Source organism: Pezoporus flaviventris, unplaced genomic scaffold (genome assembly GCF_033815535.1).
Source record: "Pezoporus flaviventris isolate CSIRO_AGI_PZ_B2104156 unplaced genomic scaffold, CSIRO_AGI_Pfla_v1 ptg000045l, whole genome shotgun sequence".
NCBI classification, from domain to species: domain Eukaryota; kingdom Metazoa; phylum Chordata; class Aves; order Psittaciformes; family Psittacidae; genus Pezoporus; species Pezoporus flaviventris.
In genome coordinates, this window is record NW_026892593.1 from 6602583 (window position 1) to 6608071 (window position 5489).

General features: G+C 37.4%; 1 non-coding gene across 1 annotated transcript; it reads right to left on the reverse strand.

Moving 5' to 3' along the window:
• Positions 1-1514: 1514 nt before the first annotated feature.
• Positions 1515-1587, reverse strand: TRNAF-GAA (transfer RNA phenylalanine (anticodon GAA)). The gene has a single exon. It is a non-coding gene; the product is annotated as a tRNA-Phe (tRNA).
• Between the last annotated feature and the right edge of the window lie 3902 nt (positions 1588-5489).

The following is a 5489-nucleotide window of genomic DNA, read 5'->3' on the forward strand; positions in this document are numbered from 1 at the left end:
AAGAAGTCTAAAAGTTCAAAGGAAAACCTAACCACAAATGGTGTCTCAGATGTCCAGCTGACCAATGAAGACAGGAACTTCTCATACCAAGATTCTTTTTTGCTGTTAGAAAAGTGTAACGTCTGTTGCATGGTAGGATCATTCAAGATAAAATTCTAGTTCTTTAAGCTTTCTAAAAAAAAATTAGAACAGAAAATGAACTTGAAAAGTTTCTCTAGAAGTAAGAAAGTGTTGGGTTTCTTTTCCTGATTTTTGTTTAATTTAACTGTTTAATTCCTTTTGCATATTTTGATGCATGAAAATGTGTTATTTATAGCTTATACTGGCTTGGTTTCTTTTCCTTTTTCTTTTTCTTTTTTCTTTTCTCCTTATTTTATGTCATCAACACCATGGAAGAGGACAAATCCTTCAAATCAAGAAATGATACTAAGTGCAAAGTAAAAGTTGAGTCACTTTGGAGCTCAGTATTCATGAAACAGATACTTTCTTATCCATGAACCATAGATACCTGCCCCAGCTGACTCCCTTTTTAAGCGTTAAGCATAGTCCATAAACTCTATTTCAAAGTTTAAATTTACAATAGACTCCATTCATAAAACTGTCATGGTAGGTTTTCTAAAAGCATTTCACACTGATATGCAGAATGCTTCCAAGCTGAGTGGTTCATACATATCAAAGCTTTCTCCTTTACAGACAGATGGTCAACTTGCCATTGAACTATTGGAGAGAAGGCAGGTGGAGAAGTTTAGCTCAGAAATGCCATACCACAGTGAAACTTGTTCATAAAGAACTGATCTGTGTTCTTTGCTCAGCTTTTAGAACTCATTTTAAGAATGTGACCTAACTCTCATCAAATACAGCAGGTGTCGGTAGGAACTGGAAAATGCCATATGTCTGAAAAGGAGCAAAACAACTTGTGAGAGGGAGTGGAAATGCATGACAAAATAAAATAAATTTTTGTCCTATACAATTTCTTTTTTGCTACTGTATTGAAAAATATAACCCATTTCATGCCTTGAAAAAAAATCATGTTGGACTGTTTCTTAACTGATGGAAATTTCTGCAGTTGTGACTTCTGTAGGTCTACAGTGAATCCAGATGAGTTTGTACCATGTTCCTTTATATTACGTAGAGCAGGAGATATATTGTATATGGGGCAAAGTGTATGGGGTGAAGATCACACAATGGCAGTATTCCAGTTCTCCTTTTGCAGAGAATTTCTTTCATTTTATTGGTTTTCTAAGAATTTCCAGTCAATTTCCTTCACATTTTAATGCTTCTTTTGTCTTTTTTTGCAGGGAGGCAAAAATTTTACCAAAAACAAAAAAAAGTTAGAAATCAGAGTAGAGGGGCAGGATCATCTCTTTCAACCTGCAAAATGTCTAAGGTTGGAGAAAAAACTTGAGATCAGCTAGTTCAACCCCATAGAGGTGGGCAGGAATACCTCAGACTAGGCCATATCACTAAAAGTTGTGTCCAACCTGGCCTTGAACATTGCCAGAGATATATATTGCTGCCGAAACCCGGGATTGAACCAGGGACCTTTAGATCTTCAGTCTAACGCTCTCCCAGCTGAGCTATTTCGGCTCCTGAATATAAATAATAGACAATAATTATAGAAACTGAAATTGAAAAAAAGATCATAGAACCATACAAGAGTTACAATTAGAAAGAGCCATAAGATCATCTGGTTCGAATCCTCCTGCCGTGGGCAGGGACACCTCACAGTAGACCAGGTTGCTCAAGGTCCTGTCTGTCCAGCCTGGCTTTGAAGACTTGCAGGGATGGGGCATTCACAGATTCCTTGGGCAGCCTCTTCCAGTGCCTCACCACCGTCACAGGGAAGAATGCAAATGCCTCCATTAGAACCCAGTTTTCTACACATCACAGTGGAAATGCAGTACTTGTATAATGTGGTTTGCCAAATACTATCAACATAACTTTAGAAATTCTAGTGTAGATCAAGACTGTTATTTTTCATCTTCCGTCTGATCAAGTAAAAATAAAGAGCCTCCTTTGGATAGACTACCCACATTGCTGGTCAAAACCAGAGCTGGGAAAAAGCTTGACTTAAACCGGTCTAAATATATTATATTATGACAAAAACCTGATTTATATATTTTGAGTGGGTTTTCTTTTAGATTTAAACTGTAAACTTTGTCATTATAGTTTAGGAGGATTTGATAAGTATGAGAAATTTTATAAACCATAGCCATGTTGAATTATCCCAGATGAATGAGACCTTCACAAGAACACACTTCTGAGAATGAGCGTTAGGGCTCTGCAGGATGCTGTTCCCTTGCCAGGCAAATTGGCATTTGAAAAATGACAATATGGTCATCCATTTCTGATAGGAATGACTGACTCATGATGATTTTTTTCACTTGTGGCTACCAAAATCTCCACTGACAGAAGCCTTTTTTTGTAAAGCCTGTAATAAAATCTGTTTAATTTTGGTATATAATAGACTCCTGTCTCCAGTGTCAAGTGAGGGTCTTAGAGGAACACAAGTTAGACAGTGCTTTTATATTAGCATACTTAACACTCATAGTCACTGTTTTCCCACCTCGGATTAGACTTTCTATGTTACCCATTTTAAAACTTCTAATTCAGATTGGAAATATAGTCATCATACTGGGTTTATCTTACACATTAAGAAAACCAGGATCAGTTTCCTTTCCCCTTTCCCCTTTCCCCCTTTTCCCTTTCTGCTTTCCCTTTCCCCTTTTCCCTTTCCCCTTTCCCCTTTTCCTTTTCCACTTTTCCATTTCCCCTTTCCCCTTTTCCTTTTCCACTTTTCCATTTCCCCTTTCCCTTTCCCCTTTCACTTTCCCCTTTCCCCATTCACTTTCCCCTTTCCCCTTTCACTTTCCCCTTTTCCCTTTCTCGTTTCCCCTTTCACTTTCCCTTTTATCTTTCCCTTTTCCCTTTTCCCTTTTCTGTTTCCCATTTCCCCTTTTCCTTTTCCCTTTCCCCTTCCCCTTTTCCTTTTCCACTTTTCCATTTCCCCTTTCCCCTTTTCCTTTTCCACTTTTCCATTTCCCCTCTCCCTTTCCCCTTTCCCCATTCACTTTCCCCTTTCCCCTTTCACTTTCCCCTTTTCCCTTTCTCGTTTCCCCTTTCACTTTCCCCTTTATCTTTCCCTTTTCCCTTTTCCCTTTTCTGTTTCCCCTTTCCCCTTTCCCCTTTTCCTTCCCTTCCCTTCCCTTCCCTTCCCTTCCCTTCCCTTCCCTTCCCTTCCCCTCTCCTCCCCTCCCTTGCCCTCCCCTCCCATCCCCTCCCCTCCCCTCCCCTTGACTCACCTTTCCTTTCCTCCCCTTTCCTCCCCTTTCCTCCCCTTTTCTTTCCTCTTTCCTTTCCACAATTTTTCAATAGAATTACTACATTAATAAGCCTGGAGCAAGTTTAATGTTTTGTTGGCACAAATACCTTCAAATCTACATATTTTTTCATTTATCACAATGGCTTTGCCTGCCAGGCATTGGTAGAACATTTCATGGGCAATGTGCACAATTGCTTTTTCTAGAACTTCGCCATAAGCAGTACATTTCCATTTTTCCTCTGATCCGTCTACAAAACCAGTCTAAACTTCTGAAATACAAGTGCATCCTCAGTTTAAAATCGAGGCTTTAGCTGCATTTGTTTATCCTTAAACATAGGGATAAAATGAACATGAATATGTGACTACAAGCTGTCTTCTGATCCTTGAGTTGGTACCTGATTCTACTGTGTTTCACCTCCATAAATCTAAGGGGAAATATTCCACTGAGCCAGACCTCCTGATCTGTTTGTTTTCACATGCCCTCTGCATTTGCCCTATGACAAATCTTAATGAAGGGATAGGGATGCAAAATTATATCAAAAAGTAATGGTACATTTTATTTTAAAATCCTATGTATGCAAAACGGGTGTATCTTACACATTTGTGAGCTTGCTTGCAAGTAATGAGCATTGCCTGCTCATTCTGTCATAAAGCACATCCTACAATACTGTGCTCCATGTAAGTTTTCAACCAAGAAATCCAAAGTGCCAAACTGTAATGTAGAATATGATGCTGCTCTTGTTTAATCTATTGTTTCACTCAGTCAAATGCAAAATTCTTCCCTGAGACCAATATTTTTAATAAAACCAGATTTCACTATGAAAGCAAATGACACAACTAGTTTCCATTCAGCACTGCAATAAAGTGAACAGATGTCAATTAATGGTTAATTGGTCTAAAATGGAGCTGTATTTCAAAATTATTATTTTTTTAACTCTTCATTCCACAAAAATGCCCTCTTGTGGGTTTTTGTTGTTTTGTTTTGCTTTTTCTCCTACCCTTCAATAAAATAGTTTTGAAAACTGAGTGAGAATTGGACTTCGTTCTGAGTTCTGATTTTCCTTCTTTACTGACAAAGGCAGATCACATGCAGGAGTTTTCTCTCACTCACCTTCCTCATCAATTATTCACTGTAGAAGATGTGGAAGTAAATTGTAACTCAAATACCACACTCATTAATCACAGGATGTGTTTTAATTGGGAACATATTTTGACACCTTAAGAAATAGATGGATTAACGAAATATCAGAACTATGGCTGAAAGCTACAGATCAAGAGCACTTTGGCAGAGTAAATTCAGGATTTCACACACTGAGATGTCTTAACTTCATTAGAATTGTTCTCAGTTTTCTCTCCCGCAAATGGAATAGAAAGACTAATGGAAAGACTGTACATTTAACAGAAACTGAAAGGGCTATGAAAAGAATAAAAAGTGGGACAATGCAAATATGTTACTCTGTGAGATTTGTTGCTAAACATTTCACTAAAGATTTGTTTTTTTAATGGTTCTGTTAAGAGTTATTATAATGATTTTGGAGACAAAATCCAGTAAGTAAAGTGTAAAGAGGGAATTTCACCTTCTTTTCTGTATAAATCAGAATTTAACTACCAATGCATCCATAATTTTTTAGGGATGAAAACCCCACAGCTGCCTTCACACAGGCTCTTTGCCTTCCTCCCAGACTAATGGGATAACTGAATAATAGATTGATTCTCTTTGCCATCATATATATTGCCCTGAATCGGCTGTAACTTGTTTTGATAAAAATGTCCATCTTAAGAACTGTGTTTATTTTCTAGTTCATTTTCTTCGGATGCATTTTTATTGATGTATAGGTTTCTTAACTGAACGTACAACAAAGACATAGACCATCTTATGACTTGAATTAGTGTTATTAAAGATGTGAAGTGAAATATTCTAAAATGAGACAAACCTTCTGTATTTCTGTTTTACTTGGATCATCTGTTGTCTCCTAGGAGCCTAGTAAGAAAGCAGCTTAAACATAGCATTGACCTAAATATCAATGCTATGTATAGGATAAATTTTATTTAAACTAAAGCTATAGTAAATCTCCTAGCTTAACAATTTGCAAAAATCTTGAGGTTTGCCAATAAAATTCAGCTGGAAAGAGTGTTCTTCTTTCCTTATCTATTAGCTGTGAGATGT